Source organism: Sus scrofa, chromosome 2 (genome assembly GCF_000003025.6).
Source record: "Sus scrofa isolate TJ Tabasco breed Duroc chromosome 2, Sscrofa11.1, whole genome shotgun sequence".
Classification (NCBI taxonomy): domain Eukaryota; kingdom Metazoa; phylum Chordata; class Mammalia; order Artiodactyla; family Suidae; genus Sus; species Sus scrofa.
This window is the reverse complement of record NC_010444.4, coordinates 82,364,960-82,392,165: the sequence shown is the minus strand read 5'-3', so window position 1 is coordinate 82,392,165 and position 27,206 is coordinate 82,364,960. Positions and strand designations below refer to the sequence as shown.

Here is a 27,206-nt window from a genome sequence, read left to right as displayed (position 1 = left end):
CTGTATTTCATTTATCCATTTGTCCGTTGATAGACACTTGGACTTTTCCATGTTAGGGCTATTATGAAAAATGCTGCTACCAACATTTGTGTACAAGCTTTTGTGTGGACATAAGTTTTCATTTCTCTTGGGTACACACTTAGGAGTAGAATTGCTGGGCCTTAACATAACTCCGTATTTAATCTTTTGAGTAATTGACAGAGTGTTTTCCAAGGTGGCTATACCATTTTCATTTCTGTCCACAGTGTATGAAGGTTCCAATTCTTCTATATCCTCTCTAACACATTTCATCATCTCTTTTTCATACTTGCTTTAGTTTGACAACAGCACGTGTCATTTTCCAAAATGCTATGTCATTTACTTATCTCTTGTTGTTTCTTATCTGTCCTCCATAATGCAAACTCCATGAAGACAAGTATTTTTGCCTTTTTTCCTGTCTTGTTCACTGTTGAGAGTACCCAGAACATAGAGGCACTTGATAAATACGTGTGGGTTGGAATGGAATGGGTTTAGTATAACATACCAAAGCCAGGCAACAGCATGAGAAAGGGAAGACTGAGTGAGTCTCAGTTATCAATGCAGAGTCAAAAAGTTAAATAAATAAAATGTTACCAATAAAATAGATTAAGATTACAAAAACCATGTGTACCTCAGACAATATAAACTAAAAAAAAAAAAAAAAAAGACAAAGCCAACTACTGGGAGACACAGGGCCAAAGATTCCATGGCAACGTAAAATATAAAGTCATAACTGAATTTTACTTCCTGAAGGGCCCATAGCTCATTAACCATGAAAGAAGCAGAAAAACAAATCAAGGAACCAGTCATCCTCAGGGAGCCAGCAGACCAAAAGGGGGCCAACTTGGCACTAAGTTTTCTTATAATTCGGCCAGGCTTACCACCAGCCTTCTACACAGGCACACTGGGTCTTAGCAGAGCTAAAGTGGGCAGGAAAAAGTAAACAGGAAGGCGGTGGATGGACTAATTGCCTAGAAGCTTGATGCAGTGCAGAATTCTAGGAAGCATAGGCATCAGCTGGTATGCCATGGAGTCCAATCTAGTGTGAAGTGTGGATAATGAGTCAGGCAGTCAGGTCTCCCAATTTCCAGCCCATTCCCAGCAGGGCCCCAAGGTATAAAGAACCGGATCGTGTTCCATCTACCCCAGGGGTTCCTAGCCGGGACCAGGCAGGGTGTCAGACCAGCCAAATGGGTGGAGGGCAGGGTTCCAGTCCACGGGTAGGGATGGGGAAGGAGAAAAGGGACAAAGATCTGGATGGAAGAAGTCTAGATGTGGGAATTGACCAATATAGTGATATTGGGGGGGGGGGATAGTGTAGGGAAAGATGACTGGCACAGTTTTACATATTTGGTACTTGTTTTTTTAATACCTTGTTTTTTGCAAGGGGAGATGTCTATCGGTCTCTGTAGGACCTTTCCAACCCCCATTTAAAAGTTGCATTTCCCTACTTCCACCCTAGCAGGCCCAGCAGAGGCCTTTGCAATTTATAAATTGGCTGAATAAAGAGACTTTCTGCAGCACAGAACCTGCACCCACACAGTCTTCCCAACACTTGTTTTCTTCCTTTGGGCGGCCCTCTGATCCCCCCCCCCCCCCAGGCAGGACCGTGAGATTCGCGGAACATCTGAACTCTACCCACAACCCTCTTTAACCTTCCAGCTCCCCCTCTGACTGCGCTGACCTTTGATGAGGAGGGGGTGGGGGTGGGGAGGCTTCTTCTACTCCTCTTCATCCCACCCTGTCACCTCCGTTTTCTACAAAACACATGTACGTTTGAAAGAAAAAAAAAAAAAGTCTTTCATCTGGGATGTGTTTTCTTTACCAGAGCAAGTGTGGGTGGGAGGGGACGAGTGAGGAGAGAGGGCGGGGAAAGGGGTACCGCAGTGCCCGGCAGCAGGAGCACCTACAAAAACAACCCTCCCCTGGTGGGGCAGCGAGGGAAAATCTTACTAAGGAAAGTGACTTGCAACTCCGGGAAGCCTGGGCGGCTCACGGCAGGCAGTCCTGGGCGGCGTTGGGGGCGAGGAGGGGGGAGGGGATGAAGGGAAAAGAGACGGGAAGGGGGGGAAGGGCAGGGGGAGGGGGAGGGGGGCGGTCCCGAGCAATTGAATGGCGCTTTGATTTAACAACTCCAAGCCCTTTGAAAACATTTTGCCAAGAAAAGCTTGCCATCAACACGTATAATCTCTTATCAGAGGCCCCTGAAAGCCCGGGCCCCGGGGTTAATTCCCCCATCGCAATGAGTTTGAATCAGCTCTAAACCCGCAGTGACATGAAAGCGCCCGAGCCTCGGGCCGCACAGAACCCACTGCGATCCGCCGACCGGGGAGGATTACGGGGCCTGTTCCGCGGCGAGCTCGCCGGTGGGACGGGCAGGCTCAAAAGAAAAAGAATAATTAGGGATAATTGCTTGTGTCCAAACACAAGCATTAAGGCCCCCTGTTCCCCTTTGGGACTTTGTGAGCCAGAATGAAAGAGACACCCCCTGTTTTGACAGCTGGACCAGCGGCCTGGATCCGTGACCGAGGGAGGAAGCGCTCCCGGCTGCTGGGAACGCGGCCGAGGCAGGCGGGGGGCCGCGGGGCCCGGAGCCGGCCGAGTCCACGCGCGGGGCCCGCTTTCGCGCTCAGCCCTCCCGGAGCTCGGAAAACAGTGGGTTATTTCCTCGCCCGAAGCCTGCAGCCTCGGAGCTTGCTTCAACCCAGGGGCCTGCGGTGGGGCTGGGCAGCCGAGGCCCGCGCCCAGCGCACGGCGGGTTAGCCGAAGATGGCCAGGGACGTGGCGCCAGAGCCGCCCAAGGAAGCGGGTGCAGTGGAGCTCCGCTGGTTCCACTGCACAAGTTTGCACCCCGAGCCCCAAGTGGTCTCTTCAGACTCGCTAAAGTTCACAAAGTGGGAATGAATATCCTATCCCATCTCGCTTGGCAGGGAGCGGCCTGCGCCACATTTGGAGACACCCGAATCTCAGGGTGGTCCCAGCCACATCCGGCTGCGCCCTTGAAGCCGAGGCCCGCGTGGGAGGCTTCCTTCATGGCTTGGAAGTGACAAGAGAATTAAACACAAGGGAAACGAGTTTAATGGACACCCGCTGCACGCCCTGGTTCGCCAACATGGCCCACAATCCTGAGACTAGCTTGACGTTGAGGTTTGGGGCCAGGTATCTCTGGAGGAGACTGAACAGGCCTTGGCCAACAATTTCAGGGGGCCGAACTTTCCAGGAGGTGGGCTGGTTTGCACCTTGGTTGTCCAGGATGCCACTCTGCCCGAGAAGGCCAAACCAGGCCTGGAGGGATCCTTGAAGTTGTGGGGTGGCAGCCAGAGGCAAAAAAGTGGTTCATGCCAGCTGGATGCCAGCTCCTAGGGTGAGGGGAGGGGAGAGGAGGGAGGAAGGTGGAGAAAGGAGAGAACCTGACAGAAATACGGTCTTTGAGACCACACGCAACACCTGGACCACCCAGGCCGAGGCCTGGAACTGTGAAGCCTCTGAGGGCTGCTAGGCCAACCGGCTAGAAAGGTGGGGTGGGGGGTGGGAGTGGATCTTCCAGAAGACCAGTCTCAGAGTGTCACCAACTGGGGTCTCTCCATGGCAGCCAACAGAATATACATACTGGCCACTCCCAGATGCTCGGCCTGCACTCAAATTCGGATCATATGAGGGGCTGAAGGAAGAGTGGGGAAGTGGCGAGGCGGACACGCAGGCATGAGTGATTAATTAAAGGGAAACCACATCCGACAAGAAAAGAGTTTTCTGAAAGGAGCCCAGTCCGAGAGGAGCTCCTGGCCCTGCAGCTGTGGCCCAGACGGATCTGCTTGCTTCTGAGCCCTCCCCACGCAGCAGAGGACACAAGCTGAGGCCTCCCGGCCCAGCAGAAGGGACTGGCTTGCAAAAACTGTGCGCTTTAAATAAAGCACAAGATTGGAAGTTTCTGGGTTGGCCTGGGACTTGGGGAGGTGGCGGGGCGATCTCTGGGCCTCCCCTGCCTGGCTGTGGCCACCTGGGTCCTCCACAGTGTCCTTAGATGGAGCACCCGCCGGCTAGATATAAGGGCAGGGGCCCCCTAATTTCACCCAGCCAAGCAAAGCCAGCTTGGGTTCCCCAGATGTGATTATGCTAGAGACAAAGATTTAAGATCGAAAACTTCAGATCCAGGCAAAATGCACCCTGCCTCACATTTTTTTTTCTCTTTGTCTTATTACCCCCTTCCTTTTGGGAAAACTCCATGACAGCAACATTACCAAGAAATAAGAGAAAATGCCATTTGCCAAATATCTATTTTCATTTTACGTCTAATTGCCAGTGTTAATTAAAATACCCTCACCTCATTAAGGATTACACACAAAATAAAGCTTACAACTGTAGGTAGATTTTAAACCTTGTAAAGTGTAGGCTTTGGATGGTTCTCAGCCAAAGAACAGTTGAGAAGATTCTAAATGAGGGAAGGTGGTGTGTTTCTCTGACATAAAAGAATGAGCGATCTCATCTGCCTCTTGTGCTTATAAAAGTCAGGACAATTTTTAAAAGCCTTGATTTGCAAAGTTTCCTTCCGTAGAAAAGAGTGATGCAATCTGAGGTTTTGGACTACATCACACTTTTCAGGTTAGGCCTCAAGTTTAGAGGCAATCAACGCTTTATTTATTTGTTCTGGGGGAAGAGGGGATATTCTGATGACAGCAAGGGAGACCTTCCTGCTCCTTTCTCCTGATTCCAAAATCCTTCCTCTTCTCTCTCCAGCTGCTTAATCAGGCTCCCCTAAAGAGAAGGCTTTGGTTTGGGGTTTTGTTTTGTTTTTGAGATTCAATACTGCATATATTTCATCACACCACACTGGTTTCAACAATATATAAAAGCCATGAAATTTAATATTCAATTTCAGAACCTTGGCCAAGAGATGAAATTAGTATACCAAGAAGAAGGGGGAAAAAAAGAAAAGGAAAAGGAAAAGATTCTTAGGAAAATGACAACTTCCACGGAATCTATACTTCCTCAAAACAGCGACACTTTTGCTTCAGCTTGTGGGTCTTTTGCCTTGGTGGGCTCAAAACAGGCGAGACAAACCAAAAAGGAGGTGTGAAAATGACGTCATAGCCTGAATCTGTGCCTCGCAGACGTCAGTGTGGTGTTCCGGAGTTACTCCTGCCGGCTGCACCCCAAAAGGCCCGGGAACCAAAGAGCGCGCTGCAGGAGGGCGGGTCCCTGCAGGCGGCGGCGGCGGCGGCGGCCGGGAGGCTGGAGGGCCACCCTGGGGAGTTGCGGGTCCGAACTTAGAAAGGGTGACGCGGGAGGAAGGGGGGGAGGGCGTCAAAAAAAGACCACAATTCAAAATCCAGAGTTTTTCTAGCGCCCCTCCCAGGGACGTGGAAGGGGTAGTGCAAGTTAAGGACCGGGAAGTTGAAGCTTCGTGAGTTTGATAAATTCGCTTTGGAGTTTTACAATTTTTAAAGCTGTTTGCCCCGCAAGTCCCCACCGGAGAGGCCCCCATACCGCTCCAGCCTGCGTGGAAGCCGGCTGGTCCCCCGAGGCGTGGGGTCCGCGTGGACGCTGCCCGTGAGCGGTGGGAACCTGGGCATCAATTACGAATCTCCCCCCCGCCCGCCCGCGCCGCCCCCCAGGAGTTTGGGATTTTTTTAAGGAGTTTCCGATAGGGGAGCCCCGGGCGTGAGCCACTGCAGCCAGGATCCCCCGGGACTTTGTCGCGGATGGGGCCTCCCTTTCTGATCCTGCGGCCGGGGCTGTGCGGGCGGCGCTGGAGGTCTTATAGCGCGGGTCGGGACCCGCTGTAGTTGCGCTTGTGCTCCGCGAGTCCCGAGAAGGGCGCAACGTCCAGGTCGCAGGTCCAGCGACCCTTCGAGTGGGCCTGCCGGGGGCAGTGGTCTCACGGCCCCAGCCAAGCGCGCGCAGCTCTGGATCCGTGTCGCAGGGTGGGCCTAGAGGGGAAGAGGGCAGCAAACCATGTCTTTCCCGGAGTGGGAAGGCCCACTTTCCGCTGAACCAGGCCACGCAAACCCTCCCGGGAACCCGAGGCCCAGGGAGACTGCTGGTAGTCGCTGGGGCCGGCCAATGGCAGGCGGTCCAGTTTCAAAGCAAATCTCAAGCTTTGAGGTTTAGCTGATGGACTCAGCTGCTCCTTTTAAGACGCAAACCCAAGTTGGAATGGAAAGGGCTGAAAGATGTGGTCTACTTTCTCGTTTCTCCAAGGAGCGGCATATCCCCCATCTTTCCCAGCCGCCAGCGCTATTACAGCAATGAAATATTTGTTTTGTGGGATATGTTAGAATTTAATGACAATAAGATCTATATTTTTAAAAAAGAAATATATTTTTACGATTGCCACTATACACATTAGGTGCTTGCATTTATGTACCTATCCAGGCAAAACAGACACATGTATATTGGCTAGAATATATTCTAAAACTGCAAAAATAGTAACGTGTTCCATCGAATATGCCATATTTGAGGATGCTGATCTTCTCAAAGCCAATTAAAAATGCATTTTCTTTGATTTCTTATTTAATTTTGTCTTTTTAGGACCACACCCAGGGCATACAAAGGTTCCCAAGCTAGGGGTCCAGTCGGAGCTGTAGCTGCCGGCCTACACCACAGCCACAGCAACACAGGATCCCAGCAGCATCTGTGACCTACACCACAGCTCATGGCAACACTAGGTCTTAATCCACTAATCGAGGCCAGGGATGGAACCCACGTCCTCATGGATGCTAGTTAGTTTCATTAACTGATGAGCCACAACAGAAACCCCCAAAATGCTACTTCTTTTAGTTTTTATTCAGAACCTCCAAACCAGAAGCAAACTGTACTTGCAGAATGTAGCCATTCTATGTGAAAAGATATCTATAAATTGCATTTACAATGGAATTTTAAAAATTCATTTCTTTCTCTAATATTACCTGACTTCAGGGTATGGGAGCTTCTATTCTTGGAGGGACCCTTAGACACAGTCAGTTTTTGGCTCCCAGAGCAGTGTAAAACACTAAATCTGGGCAGATTTGCACAGAACAGAAGCTTTAATTTCACCATCCAAATTCCAGCCAAACAGCTTTGGGGATTTTTCTATGTTCCAGACCCCCTGAATGTTTTTCCAGGTTGTATGGTTGAGCCCCAGCCTATGGCAGCTCAACCAAAATCATGACATTTTTAAATACAGAAACAAAAAGCTGTGTCCACTCTGTGGAAAGAAGGCATTTCATTTTAAAGATGCAACTACTATAACATTGATGAGTTTATGTGTATGTGAAAAAAATTGGGGGATGGGCTGTATATGTAAAAAATGTATTATTTTATTTGTAGTCTTGAAACTGTCTTCAAATAGTTTTGTTTTGTTTTTTTTTTCTAAATGTTTTTTATGAAGGCAAGACATAAAGGAATTCAGGATCATTTTTCCAGATACCGTCTAAGTAAAACTGATTCCTTCCCATTGAGACAGGCATGAATTTTCCTCTGACTTTAAAATGAATGACTACTAAGCCTCATGCACTATTGGTGGGACTATAAATTGGTGCAGCCAATGTGCAAAACAGTATGGAGATTCCTCAAAAAACTAAAATAGAGCTACCATTCAAGCTAGCAATTCCACTCCTGGATATTTATCTGAGCAAAATGAAAATACTAATTAGAAAAGATGTATATACTCATATGTTCATTGCAGCACTATTTACAAAAGCCAAGTTGTTGGAACCAACTTATGCCCATCAATAAGTGAACAGATAAAGAAGATGTGAGATCTATCAATCTATCTATCTGTCTGTCTATCCCTCCCACCCCCATATACACACAAAGGAATATTACTCAGCCATTAAAACAGAGTGGGATCTTGCCATGTGCGATGACATGAGTAGACCTAGGGGATATTATACTAAGTGAAACAAGTCAGAGAAAGACAAATACTGTATGATTTCACGTAAAAGTAGAATCTAAAAAACAAAACAAATGAACACACATAACAAAACAGAAACAGAGTCATAAATTCAGAGAGTAAACAAGTAATTGCCACAGGGGGCAGGTATGGGGGAAGGAGAAAAATAGGCTAGGAAGTTTAAGAGGTACAGACTTCCAGTTGCAAAACTAATGAGTCATAGGTATGAAATGTATGGTGTGGGGAATATAGTAATTATGTAATATGTTTGTATGGTGACAGATGGTAATTAGACTTATCCTAGTGATCATTTTGAAATATATAGAAATATGGAGTTCACCATATCATATGCCAGGCACTAACATAGTTTTGTAGATCAATTATACTTCAAACTCATAGAAAAAGAGGTCTGATTTGTGGCTACCAGAGCTGGGGTTTGGGTGGAGAGGGAATTGGATGAAGTCAGTCAAAAGTTACGAACTTGTAGTTATAAATTCATAAGTACTAGAGATGTAATGTACAACATGATAAAGATAATTAACCCTGTTGTATGTTATGGATGAAAGCTGTTAAAAGAATAAATCCTAAGAATTCTCATCACAAGGAAAAAAATGTTTTTCTATTTAATTTTGTACCTAGATGAGATAATGGATGTTCACTAAACTTATCATGGTATATCATTTCATGACGCTTGTTAGAGCATTATGTTCTACACCTTAAACTTATACTGTGCTTTATGTCAATTATATTACAATAAAACTGGAAGAAAAAATTTTAAGTAAAATAAATGACTACTGTTTGCATTGGGAAGACCACTCAGAAAGCTGTTTTTCTCTACTGCGAATGAAATGTATATTGCATTTCCCCTGAGTGAAACCTGGAATTTTTAAGCTGGACTGGCAAGTGTATCACCATTAATAAATAGAATTTAAGTGCTAGTTTGGAAGATGAAAGTTCTTCTAGTAGGCCCTGACTACATAGTTATACTCTCAAGGTGCTTATAACTTATCACAAATATACTTCAGGATGTACATTGTGGAAAAAGATGTAAGTCAAATACATATGGACATTCTGCAAAAGCAAAGAAATTTACGTTATCAGAGGTAAGACAGAGAAGAGAGTAAAAATAATTCTCCCTGATGCTGAATCCATTCATAGCTGGTAAAATAATTATGGACATTTTTTCCCTCACATCAGTTTAGTCACAGATATGTGAAGCTTGGTGCCGCCACGAGATGTGCCAGCATTTCTTCAGAGCCCCCTCCACAGCACCCGAGAAGTCTGAAGTCATTCAGGTACCCCCTCCATCTTCCTTCCCCCACAGGCCCTGCTTGTGGAGAAGAGTGGAAAGTACAATGTACCAAGTTAAACAAATATTTAACTTGCTCCATGTCCAAGGCAAATTGGATTTCAGGCCAACATATGGGCTCCAGCTCAGGGCTGGAGACATGGCCTCAGGCTGGGTGTGGGAGTGAATGATGCATGCGGTCATTGCTGGGGGCTCCAGCTGGGCCAAACAGACTCTAGGTCACCCACCTTTCCCAGGACTGTGGAGAGGCTGAGCTCTACTTTCTTCCAGAACCCATCAGAGGCTAGAGCTCTCTGAAGGAGGAACAGAATCGTTGATGTAGATTCAGAATTTAACTTTGTACTTCTCTGGCCGAGTTCCTTTAAGGACAGGCACCATGATTTCTTGCTTTGGGGATCTCCGCATTTCGCACTGTGGTTAGCACTTGATACAGGTCTGCTGGATGACTAAAATCACTTTAGTTCCTGGTAGGGAAGGCCCCTTGGTTTTGGCCTTTGGGTCTTCAGGTGGCTACTGCCAAACTCCTTGGAATGGAGTGGCCACTCCTTGGAATGGAGCTTGTCCAAACTGATAGATGCCGTGAGCATAAAACACACACTGCATTTCCCCAGCTTAGAATGAAAAAAAAAAATGTAGCTATCTCAAACATTTATATTCCTTACATGTTAACTAATACTTTAAGTGTATTGGGGTCAATGTATATTTGTGGTGGCCACTTCTAAAATGACCGCCAGTGACCCCAGCCTCCTGGTATTCATGCCTGTGTGTAAGTCCCTCCTCTAGAAGGTGGGCTGCACTTGATGGCCTGATTCTAATGATTCTAACTTGTGGAATTTGGCAGGAGGGATGGGATGGAACTCCCAAGATTAGATCAGGAAAAGACGGCAGTATGACTCTTGGGTGCTCCTGCCCTCTCTTATTAGCTTGCCCCCTCCCCTACTCCCTTACTATCTCAGAGCCCAGTCCTCAGAGAAAAACAGACTCCTAAGCTGAAGATGCCTGATTGAGAAGAGAGGCCCTGGAGGATGAGAGGTCATGCAGAGGAGAATGGAGGCACCCCAGCCCCCAGCCGGAACCAACTGCCGGCTTTTTGGAAGCACCTATCCCAGTCAATTCAGATGAGGTAGCCAGGCTGAGAGCTTGAAGGCAAACTCAGAAGAAGCCCAGAGCCAGAACTATCTAGCTAAGCTTCTGTGTGTGCTGATCCATAGCAACTGGGAAATGATAGATGTGTGTTTTAAGTTAAGTTTGGGGGTAATCTGGTTCACAGCAATAAATAACCAGTATACTCTTATTTACATTAATTTCACTGGTTTCTTTGTCCTTTTTTAAATGTGGCTATTAGAACATTTAAAATTACTTGCGTGGAGTTCCCGTCGTGGCGTAGTGGTTAACAAATCCGACAAGGAACCATGAGGATGTGGGTTCGATTCCTGGCCTTGCTCAGTGGGTTAAGGATCTGGCGTTGCCATGAGCTGTGATGTAGGTTGCAGATGTGGCTCGGATCCTGAGTTGCTGTGGCTCTGGCGTAGGCCGGTGGCTACAGCTCCAATCAAACCCCTAGCCTGGGAACCTCCATATGCCATGGGAGCGACCCTGGAAAAGGCAAAAAGACAAACAAACAAACAAAATACAATTACTTGCGTGGTTCACATTGTCTTTCTGCTGGACATGGGTCTCTGTGGCTCAGTCCGGGCAAAAGTGCTCCAGGCTTCATTCAGGGCTCTAGGGACCTGGACTTAAACTGATGTTATAGACAACCATGAACTATTTAGGTTTAAATCTTACAAAAGAGAATCTCTAATCCCTTGCTAAACCAATTGACATGTTCAAGAGCTTTGGATTGAGCGTCCAGAGTTACTCCATTCCCAGTTGAGCCCCTCGTGAGCTGGACCCTGTAACCAGAGAGACAACTTTAATGTTCCTTCTGGCTCTACCATTGTACAGTTCAATAACGGCTCATTTCAGCATTTTCTTGCCACCCAGGAGTAAGAGCAGCATTGGTGGATGGCTAGCTCAGTGTTTTGTGTGATAATGAACCCATATCAGCAGCTCCGCTTGTCCCAGATGGTCTCTTAGCCGAGCAGTGAGGGGGTCAGGATGAGAGGTGGACACCTGGAGGCAAAAGCACTCTGTCCAGCACACCCCTACCTGCTCCCACCTTGCTCTGCGACCATCCCCAGCCTTTCCTGGAATTCTTAGCTCCCTGTTCCTCACCAGCCCCAACACCTAAAACACTGGGAACCTACCTATGTTTTCATTCCACGGTATTGGAGCTACGTGTGACATTGGGAAGAAATGAAGGACTCGGCTTTCCCTTTATTTGTATTTGCAGAACCACAGAGAGACAAGGTGCTAATTAGAAAAATATTTTAGAAAACATTTTGATTGGATTTTTTTTCTTTTCTTTCTTTCCTTCCTTCCTTCTTTCTTGTCTTTTTTTTAGGGCCGCTCCTGTGGCATATGGAGGTTCCCAGGCTAGGAGTCAAATCTGAGCTACAGCTGCTGGCCTACACCACAGCCCTACACCACAGCCACAGCCACGAGGGATCTGAGCCGCCTCTGTAACCAACACCACAGCTCACAGCAACGCCAGATCCTTAACCCACTCAGTGAGGCCAGGACTTGAATCTGAGTCCTCATGGATACTATTCAGATTTGTTTCTGCTGAGCCACAATGGGAACTCCTGGCTTTTATTTTCCTAGTACAGTGACAAGTTCTCATGAGTTTTCGTCTTTTGACCAGAAGGCCACTGACTGGAGTCTCCTCTACTCAGGCTCTTTATAGATAATTATAGAATAGGACTCCGTTGCAAGAATGAACATGATCTTCTGTGTATTTTTTCCTTTACTTAATTAATAAACTCTCTTCCTTATGTCTTAAATACGTTTTCTTTTGACAGTGTGATTGCAGATGTAAACATGGCCCTTCAAAGGGGGAGGACTTCTCTAGCAATATTTTGAACAAAAGCAGAGAGTCCACTAAAAGGTGGTCACTGATCATTCCAATCACTCAAAAGTGACCCTTGATACATGTTGCTGAAAATATTCCGGCTTTGGACTTATTGGTGATTAAGTGGACGGCAGAGACTGTTATGCAAGCCATTATTCCCGAAATGCTAGTGGATGGTGGCTGTTCTGAAATTTTGAATTAAAAAACGAAGGAGGTTAGCAATACAAATAAGCACTATTTTGGCAGGTGACATTTATTGTTTCGATATATTATTTCTCTAAGGTCTTTCCTTTGCAAATTTGTGTACCAATGCTTTAATGGATTTTCAATTTTCCTTTAGGGATGAGTTTTCGAAAGCTCTTGCTAAATGGTAGCGGTAACTCTATGAGGGACTGTAAAGTGATATCACTTATATGGAGACAAGTACAAAGCAGAGTTTTGTATTAAGTGACCGTTTTAATTTTAGATTTTGATTTTCTGTTTTCTAAATGTGCATCGTTTTTTTCTAAATAAAATCATTAGTGTTTTGTCTAAATACACAAAATAAGAAAGCCATTTCAGATGATACCCAAGCTTTCCCAAGTTTCCAAAATAATGGGATTAAAGTTGTGTGTGTTTTCTTCTGTTTTCCATAGGCACTAACTCTAGACATCGCTTCACAGAGCTAAGCAAGTTGGCTTTGAAAACATGCTCACCATATGCTTCTTATAACTTTCTAAAACAAGTAATGAACAGCACAGTATGTTAGAGTAGGCTGATGTAAATTAATGTCCAAGAAGTCATAGTTCTTAGTTTCTCATTTTTATTCTCATTTTAAAACCAATTTTTCTTTGCTTTAGCTTTTTTTTTTTTTTTTTTTTTTGCTCTTTTTAGGGCCACACTTGCTGCATATGGAGGTTCCCAGGCTAGGGGTGAAATTGAAGCTGTAGCTGCCAGCCTATACCACAGCTCACAGCAATGCCAGATCCTTAACCCACTGAGCAAGGCCAGGGATCAAACCTGCGTCCTCATGGATGCTAGTCAGATTGGTTTCTGCTGAGCCACAATGGAAACTCTGGGGATCTTTTTTTTTTTTTTTTTACATTTGCAGGCACCACATTTTTTTTTTTGTTTTAAATAAAGAAAGCCATTATTTTACCAGTGACATTCTATTACTGCCTTCAGGGAATGACGATTTATTGTATTAAGGTTTAGAACGTGGAATTTTATATCTTCAGCTCTTGGAATCCAATCAAACCACTTTCATGCCTTTGCCCCCTCTTTCATCCTCCTCCCCCCTCCTCCTCCTCCACCTCCTAGACTAGCTCACATCCCTCCCCAGCCACACAGCATCTCATTCTTCACTCTCCATAAATCTCTCTCTCCGAGGTGGACCCTCTGCCTTGGGTGAGTCTGTGACATCAGCCGCTTCTGGTTCCTGAGCCTCAGGCTAATCCAGCCTCAGGTGACTCATTCTGTTCTTTCCACCCCTGGCTCCCTCCACCTCCCCTACCCACATCTGGGGTGCTCTCCCTTCCCCTCTCCCCTAGGGGCTTGCTACGCAGACCCAGCTTCAGCCAAGGAAAGTGCTCAGAGGGCAAGGAGAGGAAGAGGGAGAACTTAGCAGGGCTTAGTTAATGTCAAAAACAAGGAAAAGTGGTGACAGGCAGCTTTAAGTATGTGCTGGGTGCGTGCACTTCTTTCTGAAGTCCTGCCTGCTCTTCCCTCACTGCCCCCAAGGCTCTCCTGCATAATTTGCTGTTACCAGCCATGCAAATATTTTTCTAAGTCCCAAATCTAACCCTGCACCACAAACAGGTGCCTTTTTGATAAAATACACGCGTGGCTATTATCCTTTCGCTTTGAGAAGGTGATGAAGGGCATAGGGCCTATCGCGCTAGGCCGTCCCTGGATAATTTGCCATGAGCCTCTTCGTGGATCCAGACCCTCCCTTTGTTTGAGATCAAGCACGTGATTCCTGCAGATGACTGACAAGGGTGGACTTTTAACAACACTATTTCAGGAGGATAATAACCAGCCACCATGCTTTCCTTTTTTTAAATAGTTTATTGCAGGTCGTAGGCTATTGACAATGACTTTAAGCACAAAAGAAAATGGTTCCTTGTGCCCGCTAGTCTCTGAAACCATGTTAAGACTTTTCAGTACCCTCAGAGAAAACCCAGGCTTTCATCAAATGAATCATAAATAGTTAAGAAAACGACTGCTAAATAGAGAGAGGAAGGGGAGAGGAAAAGAAGCATCTGAGAGGAGTTCCCGTCGTGGCTCAGTGGTTAATGAATCTGACTAGCATCCATGAGGATGCAAGTTCGATCCCTGGCCTCGCTCAGCGGGTTAAGGATCCGGCATTGCCCTGAGCTGTGGTGTAGGTCCCCGACATGGCTTGGATCTGGCATTGCTGTGGCTGTGGCACAGACCGGCAGCCACAGCTCCGATTCAACTCTTAGCCTGGGAACCTCCATATGCCCCGGGTGTAGCACTAAAGAGCAAAAGAAAAGAAAAGAAAACAAATATCTGAGATACAAATAAAATGTCAATCCAACTCTCATAGCCACTCTTCCACATCTTACTTTCCTGGGTGATAAATGAAATCAAAGAAAATTCTAGAAGCCTTTACTGTAACTATGTAGAAGAATGAGAACAACCTCATTTTCAGATTAGAAGGAACTTGACATTTTGTTTTATTTCTTGTTCTGTTGGACAATATCACTTCATTACTGATTCTTTGCAGTGGGAAAGATGCTACAATCTTCATGGAAAATCTCATGTTTTGTTAGGATTTCTACAGCTTGATTTCAAGTGTTGCTGCAAGAAATCTTTACCACCGTCAGTTCTTATAGTTTCAGACCACACACACCTATGCTGTAAATGGCCATATGAAATAGAAAAGAATTTTTTGGACCTTTAATTAGAGGAGTGAGTTTATAGGCGCGTGTGCATCTCTTTTCCTTTTTCTTTCAAAATGTGCTGTCTTTTATTGGAAAAATATATAATCCCTAAAATGTCTTTTTTAAAAATTCTTTTAAGACATGCGTAGAGTTAAAACCATGCAAGTCAGGTACATATGTGACGAATCATATTTTTGATATATCTCTCGGCCTAATCATTAACTTTAAATGCCATATAAGAATTTGTAATCCACAGTAAATTATTTCGTAGAATAATTTAAGAGGGCCGCTGACTAATGTGAAACATTCTAGTTTCCACCAGCAGTTGGCTGCCAAACGTTGCAGAAAAAAAAAGGGGGGGAGTCCCAGATAAAAGTTGACATAAATGATCATGACTATAAATCTCTAATGATCAAGTGGCGGTTAGAGATGATTGCGTTTAGAAGAAGGGGAAAAACACATCACACCACATGAAGTCTTTCCTGGTTCCATTTTACACGTTAGGCAACTAGATCTCTAAAAATCCCCTCAAAGCCTTTTCACTTCTCTCATGCCTTCGATCCAATGTCCTGTGTTTCCAAATATATTGTTAATTGGTCGAGTTTATAGAGCAGAGGAGAAAAAAGGGGAAAATCCTAATGACCAGAAAAACCGTCTAAGCTCTGCTTTTAAAATGTGAGCGAGAACAGTTTTAAACTAAAACTTTGAACTTTTTTCACATTTTTTTTCCTCAGAGTATCTTTTCGCAGCAAAAATCAGAATAACTCAAAGTGATAATTATCCAAATAATAGCGATGAGGGATTCCCCCCCCCCCAAATGCTTAGGTTCTCGGCAAAGCTGGAAACATTTGAGTGGAAATAATGTTCAGATTATAAAAAGCAGCAGCACATGAGTGAAATCAGGCAGAATTGGCCTGACAGGGGGTCAGAAACCAGAAACAGTGACATGCCGCCCCTCACATGGCAGTGGGATGCAGGTAGAAAGCCATAATTAGCTGAATTTTTTTAGTTTAAAGGATTACTACGAAGCGCAGGGGGAAGAGAGCAAGTCTGGTCACGAAAATGACTTCGCTTTCCCAATCTTCATCCTTTGCTTCAAGATGTGGCTGTGAAGGAAGACAATTACGTCAAAGAAGGTTAGGGGCCTAATTCTGCACACTGCCTTTTAAGCACATTCTGGAGGCCTATTAGACATCATGTAAACTGTAGACAGCAGCTTCTACCACCCCAGTACTAAACATCTGGGCACCAGGTCCTTGGGAGCCGAAATGGAGACATACGCATTTTAACACAATCCAAGAATACAGTCACAGGGGAAACTCTACCTTTCACCATATATGGCCAACGTGCAACTCTATCCAAGACCTTGATGTAGATATTTATGTAATATCTCCACTCTCTCTCCCCTGAGATTGGCAGAGGTTTAAGGAAATACTTTGGGGAGGCCCCTGCAAAGTCTGTCTTCTAAACTATGAATGGTGCTGACGGGGAAAAAAAGCTGAAATGCTTTTTTGAGTGTGAATTGGACTCTCTCCTTGTGGGGTATGTCAGAGAAAGTTTTATCCATCTTTCTAAACATAGCTATAGATCTAAAATGTTGTCGGGATCATGTACACTTGTGACACACATTTTATTTGTGCCAGAGGTGGTTTGGTAAACTGTGATCCCGACCCATTTCTTCAAGGAAGATCTCTGGAGACACAAATGATGAAACAGAAGATCCTTGGGATAAAGTGACTCCTGGGTGATATTTTACAACTAACTTTAAGCGACTTTGGAAAACGGCAGCACAGCTAGATTAACCCCGTGCTGATGATTAGGGAAGAGAAATGCAACTCGTGGGCAAAATTATAATAATGGTTTTCCAAAGGACACTTTAAATGTCATTTTAAAATGACACTTAGGGGGTTCCTACTGTGGCCCAGTGGCTTGATGTCTCTGTGGATACGCTGGTTTGATCCCCAGCCTGGAGAAGCAAGTTAAGGATCCGGCATCGAGGCAGCTTTGGTGTAGGCTGCAGTTTTGGTGTAGGCTGCAGCTCTGGCTCGGCTTCCATCCCCGGCCCGGGAACTTCCATACCCCTCCAGGGCAGCCCAAACAGAAAAAAAAATATTAAAATGACTCACAATTTTTTTCATGCGTGTAATTTGCATAAATAAACCAGTGTGAAATGAGCATGCTTGAGTGAAATCAACATTGAAAGAATATGTAGCAGGCATGACAACGTTATCAAATGAGATCCTATGATGTTTTATTACAAAATTTCAAGTCTGTAGAGGGGGGTGTCAGAAGGTCTGGATTTTAATTCTTTTTTTTTTTTTAAATAGCTTTCTGACTGTAGCTAAGTCTCCTCATCAGAAAGAAATGAAGCTATTTGTCCTTACCTCAGAGTTATCAGGAAGATAAAATCAGAGAACACATGTCACATTGCCTTGAAAACTGTCATTCTGCAGAAGCACAAGATACGATTCTCATCATATTCTCAACCATCCTGCAGTGACAGGATGCCATTTTCACGTCCCTGCTAATGTAGGGCTCCCACTGGGAAGAGAATAATCAAAAGAATGCCGCTGCCTCCACTCAGGCTCTCTGGAAGGAGCCCTCTGAGCACTGAGGAAGGGCTGAGCTCCTCTCCAAGCATCCCTCACTGCTCCCAAGAGGTTCTCTGGCCAGCGTGTTTACTAGGAGGAGGGTTGGCGAGCTCACGCTCACAGAGGAGGCACCCTTCCATGAGCCGCCCACCACCTGCCCGTCTCCCACACATGTTAATAATAAAAGCTCTTCTCACACCTCCGCCATCAGCAAGTACCTTTGGAGAACAGAGACGCTGCAACCCCCCAATGCTGCCTGGCCGTCCCTCTGAACACAGCTGCACTGCCCTTCCTGCTTCTCTACTCACACTTCCTGCCAAACGTGTTATAATTAAAATATGTTCAGTACATTGTTACTTTGGAGAGATTTTAGCTCCGGGGAAGAGTGGTGGTGGTGGGGGGGGGCCTTAAAAATGTTAATTATCTGGAGCATTGAGCTTAACATTCTGGACTCCAAGATGATTTTTAAGCCTATTTAGTTTTTCTCCAAATTCTTTAAGGCTCATGCAACTCCTGAATGTATCTAGTAATCTCTAATTATCTGTGGAAATGGTGGATGTGAGAAGACCAGATTAAATCCACAGATAATCCCAAAATCTCATTTTAGCCAACAGCACGGTTCTTTTCCCACCAAGCCCAGTACTAGAAGGACCATTAAGAAGAGTTCCAAGCTCCCTGCACTCCTGCCTACCTTCTGGTGGAAATGCTAATGCCTCAGCCAAACTGCCAGGACAAAAGAGCCAGGATACAGAGACGGGAAAATTGGGGGCCAGACTACTGCCGAGCTAGAAAAGCGGATGCCGAGGAAATAGAAGGCATCAGAGTCCTAGTGGAAAGGAGCTACCCACGAGCCTTGCCTTGGGAGTCCTGGGCTGGTTTCCAGAAGAAGCGAGGACATTCTACTCTGCAAAGCTGCCGCTTTCAGATCACGGCTCTCTGCCCGAGTTGGATCATCTGCATGTTCACCGAGACTGTGATCAGGAAGTTCCTTTCCCAATTCATAGACCAAGGCAGTGGACTGATCCAAGCCCTCGCCTCAGCTTGAGCAAAGGAAGGATGAGCAAAGGCAGAAGAAGACAAAGATTCTCTTTGGGGGACTGATCTGTGAATCCCACTGGCCCCCACTTTAGTGTTTTCCCCTTCTTGGTGCTTTTTATTTTTTCCAACTTGATGGTTTGTTAGTGTCAGAACAGTAGTGTTTCACAATCCCTTCAAACCCAGGTCTGCTTTTAATGAACATAAAACCTTACATGGTCTGTAAGGAGATGTGAAAACTCGAAATATCATCAGTGAGGAGTTCCCATCGTGGCTCAGTGGTAACCAACCCGACTAGTATCCATGAGGATGCAGGTTTGATCCCTGGCCTCGCTCAGTGGGTTAAGGATCCAGCAATGCAGTGAGCTGTGGTGTAGATCGCAGACCAGGCTAGGACCTGGTGTGGCTGTGGCTGTGGCCCGAGCTGCAGCTCTCATTCCACCCCTAGCCTGGGAACGTCCATATGCTGCTGATGCAGCAGCCAAAAGCAAATATATATATTCAGTGAAACAAATCAATCCAAATCATTTTTGGATAACTTTTTTGTTGTTGGGTTTTTTGGTTTTTTTTTTTTTTTTTTTTTTTTTTTTGCCTTTTAGGGTCACACCTGCGGCATATGGGAGTTCCCAGGCTAGGGGTGGAATTGAGCTACAGCTGCCAGTCTACGCCACAGCCATTCCAGATCCCAGCCGCATCTGCGACCTACTCAGCTCATGGAAACCAGGATCCTTAACTCACTGAGCCAGGCCAGGGATGGAACCACGTACTTGCAGATACTAGAGGGGTTCATTTCCACTGAGCCATGACGGGAACTCCCAGATAACATTTTTAAAAAGACAAGACAGTTTTGTTAAACAATCTAATGCCTACTCAGTATCCACAATGGTGTCAGATGATTTTTGATGGGCTTGTGTGGCCCCCCTCCTTCCTTTCTGGGGCCATTTCCATTTCTGCTGGCGCTCTCTGGACTAGAACTTTTGACAAGTTTTAGCTCAAACGCGTCAGGAATACATTTGGATGTTGGGGGCGGTGGGGGCGGGGGAAGAGAAATGGAAACGATTTGATGAAGGGAAGAAGACCGGGCTTACTTACAGTAACTTCCTGAGGGGGAATAATGAAAATGGAAGTTTGTACTAGAAGATAAAAGAGGCATAGAGGGAGGGGCCACGGTCGGAGGACACAGAAAAAGGAATGATGTCTGTCCAATTAGACATAAAAAGCTGGCTCTTGAGTTTAAACTTGCTGAACCACAGATCTCAGGATTAGCGTCATTGATTTATGATCTAAGTTATGTCATGACACCTCCAGGCCTGCGTATCTGCAAAACCCCGAGTGGGGTAGGGGGGTGAGGGAAATGCCGCGTCGCCAGATACCTGGAGGGCAGGTTTGCCCCTGAAGACAGCCCGCCACCTTCCTTCCTAGGGCGGCCTTCCTCTCAGAGGCTGCAGTCATTGTACCCTGGCTCTCCGGGCGGCTGGGCCCCTCGCCCGCACAGCCCCCTTGGCCCCCGATCGTGCCCAGCGTAGCCACTCCCAGGACTCCGGGCCTCTGAGCGCGCGCTGTTCCCCGCCAGCCGCGCACTCCGCGCGCGCCCGGCTCCTCCGCGGGCGGGTTCTTCGGTCCCTCTGTCCCGCCCCCCTGCGGCCGTCGCGGGGAGAGCAGCGCGGCCGGCTCCTGGGTGGAAAGGCTGTGCTCCTAAAAGGGCAAAGGTGAGTCCTGTGGGGCGGAGACCCCCCTAGGATCTTCGAGAAGGTTCAGGCAACCGTCCTCCACCCCCTCTCTGTCCAGAACAATGAGGATACACGGAAAAACCCTCTCCCAGTGCGGGAGGCCAGTGGATCTGCAGTGTGGAGGTAGGCGAAGCGGGGAGGGGTGCAAGCAGGGTTTTAGAGGAACTGTGACAGCCACCACCTTTGCAGTTCCGGGCTTAGATGTCTATTTCAAGGCCCGTCTCTCACTGCCTCTACCAGCCTAGAGGGAGTTGCAAATGACTTTTACATCCTGGTAGTACGTGGGTGCATGGCTTTTTCCCTGAGCCAACTCAGCCAGCCAGGTTTCAGCTGCCAGAAAATGTGTTTCCCATCTAACACTTCTCTCACAAGGAACAAAATATAATGTGTCTAAAAATGGTGAACTTCCTGTCTAGGCTTCACCCACCCGGGTTCCCCACCTAGGAATGAGAGGAGTAACAAAGATTAGTTGGAAACCTGTTTTCCTTTGTACATCCCAGATTTCTGCTGGTTCAGTGTCCCATGTCAGGTGAAATTATTCATGAGGCTCTGAACAGGGTAGATAAGTCTTACTCCTTCCCCCCTAGAAATTCCAAGTGGATTTAAATCACTCCCTGCTTGCTGCAGAGGGTCTGTGTTTTATGGGCGTTCTCTAGTGGGCTTTGAAGTATTTGCTTACCAAATCTGTTTCTCAGCTTCCAGCTTCTGAATAAATTACCCACCCCTCTCTCTCTACGGCCACTCCCCCTGCTCCCCTCCAACCTGAACAGTGGAAGTGATTCTCTGGACAATAGCTTGGAATGTGAGCTGTGGGACCTATTAGTCCATTGCCCGCCCTGGGACACCCATTCGCTCTGTACTTGACTGAGAGATTTTGATTGTTTAACGGGATGGGAAGGGACATGGGGCCCTTGGACCGTATTCTGTGCAAGGAGTTATCCCTTGCTTGCAGGATCCCTTAACCAGTGTCGCCATTTACCATCTTGAGCCCAATTGCCTTGTCAGGAAAACGGCCATTAGAATACTCATTTAGAGAACACGTCAAAATCCGTGGTGTTGAAAACATCTTGGAGCTTCTATGAGGACTGCCATTTGCCAGAGGTTAGTGTTAATGGATGTCAGCAGGTCTGTTGGGAAGACTGTAGACGTCTATTTATTTTGGTGTTTGTATAAGGGCTAGAGAGGGTAAAGGGAAAACGGGCAGCCCTTTGGTGAGCCAGAGGCATTTTGCATTATCGGCCAATCTACTTAAAAAAGCATTGTGGGAGTTCCCGGCGTGGCTCAGCGGAAACAAATCCGACTTGTATCCATGAGGATGTGGGTTCGATCCCTGGCCTTGCTCAGTGGCTTAAGGTTTGGGGCAATGCCGTGAGGTGTGGTGTAGGTCGCAGATGTGGCTCGGATCCTGAGTTGCTGTGGCTGTGGCGTAGGCTGGCAGCTACAGGTCTGATTCAACCCCCAGCCTGGGAACCTCCAGAGGCGCAGGTGCAGCCCTAAAAAGACCAAAAAAAAAAAAAAAAAAAAAAAAGTATTGTGGTCCAGCCTTCTGTGTGAGTGGGACGGGGCATGGCTAAGTTGTCCATTTCCATGCCTGCTCTTGCTGTCCCCATACCCAGCATGTCACTAAAATCACCATTTCCCTCACGCGTGCCACATGCAGAGGAGGTAATTAAAGACTCCCCAGGAGATTCAAAAGCAGCCACTTCTGGGGTTGAGACTGGTCACGTTTTTTTGGCTTCCCCTCTCTAGGGCCCTCAGCTGCACAAGGAGTCTTTGATTCTCCAACTGGACCTTCCCAGGCCAGGATGTTACCCTCTTCTTATTTAGTTTTACTAAAACAACATCGTCCTCAACAACAACAAGTAACACAAACAAGAAATCAAAATATACAAAAGCATCAGCATCTGGCATGCGTACCACGAACAGATTTCTTACCCTAAAATAACTAAAGCCTGTCAGGCTTGGCTGATCCCGCCTCTGGCTGGGCTCATGCTTTCAGATTCCTTGTCACCGACCTCACTGATGCTTCCTTGGAAGAACAGGTCCCCACCACTTTGCTTCTTGGTCCCCTTCTTTGGGGCAGGTGGGGGGTCTCCAGCTTGGCTGGACTCCCCCTTTAGTGTAGCCCTCCATCCTATGGCTCTGAGCCTGAGAAAAACCTTTTCCCAGGCTGGGTCAGAGTTTCTTCCCCTGGCTCTTGGCAGTTCCAGGATTTCCCCCAAGCTGTGCCGGGAGGTTCAGAGCCCTTACCTGTCACTCTCTACTCAGGCGGCCAGCCCAGGCTTCAGCCTTGGGCCCCACCCTTCCAGAAGCCTGCCTACTTAGTATCCCCCCCTCCCCTCACCACTTCTCCCCCAGCAAGCCAGCACCACTGAAAACCACCTGTTTTGTGTTTTGAAAGCCTGGAAGCACCCCCCCCATCCTCCACCCCCACAGACCTCCCACCAAGTCCCAGTTTTCTATTCAAACTCCAGATTTGAGTTCTGAACTCACTTGAAGAACCTAAAAGCATATTCAAGTCTTTCCTCCCTGGCCAGGCTTACCCATGGTCCCTTACTCCGGGGAGGAGTGGTCTTGGAAGGTTCGAAGCCCAGCAGCCCCTAGGGGCAGTCCTCAGACTCATCAGAGGTTAGACTGCCTGCAAAGTCACTGTCACCTCTGCAGGACACTGTGTCAGCCAGGAGTCCCCTCAGATGTGCTCAGACCCTTTTTTACAAGCAAAAGCCATGACACCTCTATGGCCTGTATTGTGCTATGACGTCATAACCACCAGTAAACGGGCTCACACACCCTTTTCCATCTCCAGGAACACTCATTCTCCTACAGTCAGAGAAATGTCTTTTTCTGCCTTGGTAGGTGAGAGGTCACAGTCAAAACTGTTTCTTGGAAAGCTCCTTTCAGTTGCAAAGAAGCTTGGAGCTGAGCCTTTGGCGAGGGATGTCATCAGAAAGCCTTAAGATGACACTGGCCTTAGGTTCCATTAATGCATTGGTCTGTTTGTTGGTACATGGGAAGAACATGTCTATTTCAAAGTGCAAAAGTGGGGAATTCAGGGCTCTTCTGAGGACCTCCGCCCTGTACCAGCTGCTCAGAAGCCCCACACCCCTGGGAGGGGTGAAGAAAGCACCAGGGAGTGACCTGACCGCTGTACCCTTTGCCCTGATTCAGTGAGTCTCCATCCCGACTGCACAGTCAATCCACCTCAGAAACTAGAAAAACACGTCCGCGTTGGGCCCCACCCCAGCCAAGTAAACCACACTCTGAATGGCGGGACCTGGGCATCAAGGTACAGGTCAAGGTCTCTCAGGTGATTCTAATGTGCAGTCAGGACCGCTGCAGGACCCTCACCAGGCAGATTATATCCTACACCTGAGCCGGGTAGACACCTGCTGCCATGGTGCATGCCTGCCCAGATGTGTCAGCTCTGCCGAGTCAATAACCAGGGGGCTTCAGAGTGCCCCTCTTGGAAGAGCAGGTAGAGCCATTCACAGGACACTGCACGGCCAAGAAAGCAGAAGGTCAACTTTAGGGTGACCAGCCATCCCACTTTGCCCAGGACTCTAGGGGAGAGGGGTGAGATTTTAAATGTTAAAAATCAGGAAAGTCCCCAGGGACAGGGAATGGAAAGTCTGAGGTCCTATGCTTGAGTGGGAGCACTCGGGCCTCAGAGGAGGGGTGTGTCTGCGCCTGTGTGTGAGAGAGAATGTGTGTGCACAAGTAGGTGCGTGCAGGCGATCCCGTCGTAGTGCAGCAGAAATGAATCTGACTAGCATCCATGAGGATGAGGGTCCGATCCCTGGCCTCTCTCAGTGGGTTAAGGATCTGGCATTGCTGTGAGCTGTGGTGTAGGTCGCAGACGCAGCTTGGATCTGGTGTTGCTGTGGCTGTGGTGTAGGCCGGCAGCTGTAGCTCCGATTCAACCCCCAGCCTGGGAACCTCCATATGCTGTGGGTGCAGCCCTAAAAAGACAAAAAAAAAAAAAAAAGGCACATGAGAGTGTTTGTATCCATGAATAACTGTGAGAGAGTTGTGCATTTGTGCGTGTGTGTCCACTGTATAAGAGGACGTGGGTGAAAGTGTGTACATGAGAGTGTGGGTGAGTGTGTTTCTGTCAGAGTGTAGGCGTTCTGGGGACAGCAGACCTCGCCAGCCCAGAATGGCCCCGCTGTGGGGGCTTCTAACATATCTGAGCATGCGCCAAGCGGGCCAGCCCTGAGTCCTGCCGGCGGGCAGCCCAGAGTGGCTCAGTGAGCTCAGGGGTAGACGTTGTACATTTATTTGGCTCTATGACAGTATAATTAGCTTTTCCTCTTGTGAGGAATGAAGGGGCAGCCTGCTTTCTGACAGCTGTGGGAGCTGCCTTCCTGCCTGGATAAATCTAGTATCCCCTGATATTGTTACACCTGTTTAAACAAGGAACAAAATAGGTATTTATTTGAAGTTCAAGAGGCCATCTGAACCATGGTCTAAATATAGGCCTGGATATAATTATAAAGATACTTAATTCCTTGTTCTGAGAGACTTATGCAGCCTGCTGATTCCTCAGAGTCTTGGGTCTTTTCCTTAAACACATGCCCTTCCTGGAATGAGGCGAGGCAGGGCCTGGTGGAGGCTGGGGCGCACGGAAGAGCAGTGACTCTCAGCTGATCCTCAGAAGCTCGAGGAGGAGGCTTCATAAAGACACAGAACTTCTGGAGTTCCCGTTGTGGCTCAGGGGTTAACCAACCCGACTAGTATCCATGAGGACGAAGTTTTGATCCCTGGCCTCGATCAGTGGGTTAAGGATCCAGCATTGCCGTGAGCCGTGGTATAGGTGGCAGCTGTGGCTCGGATCTGGCATTACTGTGGCTGTGGTGCAGGCCAATGGCTACAGGTCCCCTAGCCTGGGAACTGCCATATGCCACAGGTGTGGCCCTGGGGAGAAAAAAAAAAAAAAAAGACACAGAACTTTGGCTCCTTCCCTGCAGACGTCTCTCCTTTGGTCTTGGAGTTGAGGACAGGAACCTACATTTGGAAAGCTCCCCAGGTGATTCTTTGGTGGCTACCCAAGTTTGGGAACCCTGAGTTAAGTTTCTGGGGGGGTGTCTCCTTCCTGAGAGGCATTTCTGGAGCTAGGTCATGGATGCTAATAATTGCCATTTCCTGAGGACCCCTCCCATATAGGCCCCCATCATTACTCGCAATTTACAGATGAGACTGCTGAGTTCGTCCATTCATTTCGGTGCTGATACCAACCAGAGAACCTCAGGGCAAAATTTCCTTATGTTTTTTTGGATCACAGGCCCTTTTGAGACTCTGGTGAAAGCTATAAACCCCCTCATCATAAAATTACACATACACAGAAGATTTTGCACAATTTTGCAGGGTTCATGAAGCCCCCTGAAGCCTGCCCAAGGATCTCTGGTTAGGAATGCCCATCGTGGAATTCCCTTTGTGGCTTAGTGGGTTAAGAACCTGACGAGTGTCTGTGAGGATGAGGGTTCATTCCTTGGCTTTCCAGTGGGTTAAGGATCTGGCTTTGCTGTGGCTGTGGTGTAGACTGGCAGCTTCAGCTTTGACCTGACCCCTAGCCTGGGAACTTCCAAATGCCCTGGGTGTGGCCTTAAATAATAAAAAAAGAATGCCTTTCGTAAAGGAGCTTCCTTAGGAGTCATCCACAAACAGGTATGGTGAGCTGGGCCCTCAGCAGCCTGAGGAAGAGCTTACAGGCACTCACTGTGGGGCTGGAGGGGTTTCAGGGCACTGTGAGGGGAACTGTGGATATGGGAAATGTGGGCTGGACGCAGCCCCTGCTTCCAGTTTAGTTGGAAAGACACTACTGCACAAGAAGAAAGACAATGTGAAGTTCAAGGTGGTTTATGCAAAGTCCAAACCAGGGCTGGCCCTGTGCACTGCAGCTCAGTGAGCTTAGCCGTCATGGTCTGAGGGAGGGCCGAGAGGTTGGGAGGTGACAGCTGAGCCTTGCAGGAGCCTGGCCTGAGATGGCCAGGAAGGAGAGGGTTCTAGGCAGGGGGAGTTTGGTAACTGTTTGGGAGAGGAGGTGAGAAATCCATGCCCACAGCAGAGCCAAGGAAAGCCGGGCCTTTAAAGGAGGGGAGAAAAAAAAAAAAGATTCTGTATCCTAAGCAATGAATCCCAACTCCATCCTCCCCAGAAAAAGGAAGGAAGAAAGAAAAGGCTATGATAAAGAAATGCTTAACAGAGTGATAACCTTTGTGGTCATTTTATAGTATAATTGTTTGGTGAACAGTTAATTAACATAAAACATAATGCTAGATAATTGTGCTTTATAATTATAGAAACAATTATGATTACAATTACAGAAAGATTACAGAATTTATTTAAAATGTGTTAATTTGTAGTTCCTCACAGATAATGTGGCCGAGTAACAGGACCTAAGACAAAGTTGCGTGGGGACATCTTGATCTCTGAGACTCCACGCATAACCCCCTTTGCAGATGACATCAGTAGTCTATACATTTGAGGTTCTTTGGGAAAATGGGGTTTGAGCCAAATAGCCGTCTTACCCACCCTCTCTACCCTCCACCCGCTGAGAGACCCTATCACAGTGTGGCTGAAGGTCTGTGCTAACGGGGGAGGGAATGAAGAAAAATAGCTGAGTGGGTTTGAATGTGATTGAAGGCGGTGCTGGGGTTCCGCTGCGCTTCCCCCTTTGTCCTGTAGTGGGAGCTGCTGCAGTTTTGAGGGAAGTACGCATGGAGCCCCAGTAAGGCAAAGGGCAGAGGACTCTGGGTGGGTGGGGGAAACTGGGAGGCTGGCCAAGAAGCAATTGCTAAGGGGCAGACACAAGGAAG

At 47.2% G+C, this 27,206-nt stretch overlaps 1 long non-coding RNA gene across 3 annotated transcripts in view; it reads left to right on the top strand.

Annotated features, from left to right (window-relative positions):
* Positions 1 to 27,206, top strand: part of LOC102165038 — a 97,512-nt gene that overhangs the window by 45,885 nt on the left and 24,421 nt on the right. The window contains exons 1-2 of one of the 3 annotated variants that reach the window (XR_002341737.1): positions 19,340 to 20,514; positions 21,397 to 21,492. The exons of the other annotated variants lie outside the window; for them this stretch is intronic. This is a non-coding gene — a long non-coding RNA (uncharacterized LOC102165038). Of the gene's footprint in view, positions 1 to 19,339; positions 20,515 to 21,396; positions 21,493 to 27,206 lie in introns of those variants that run through there. 3 annotated transcript variants of the gene reach the window in all.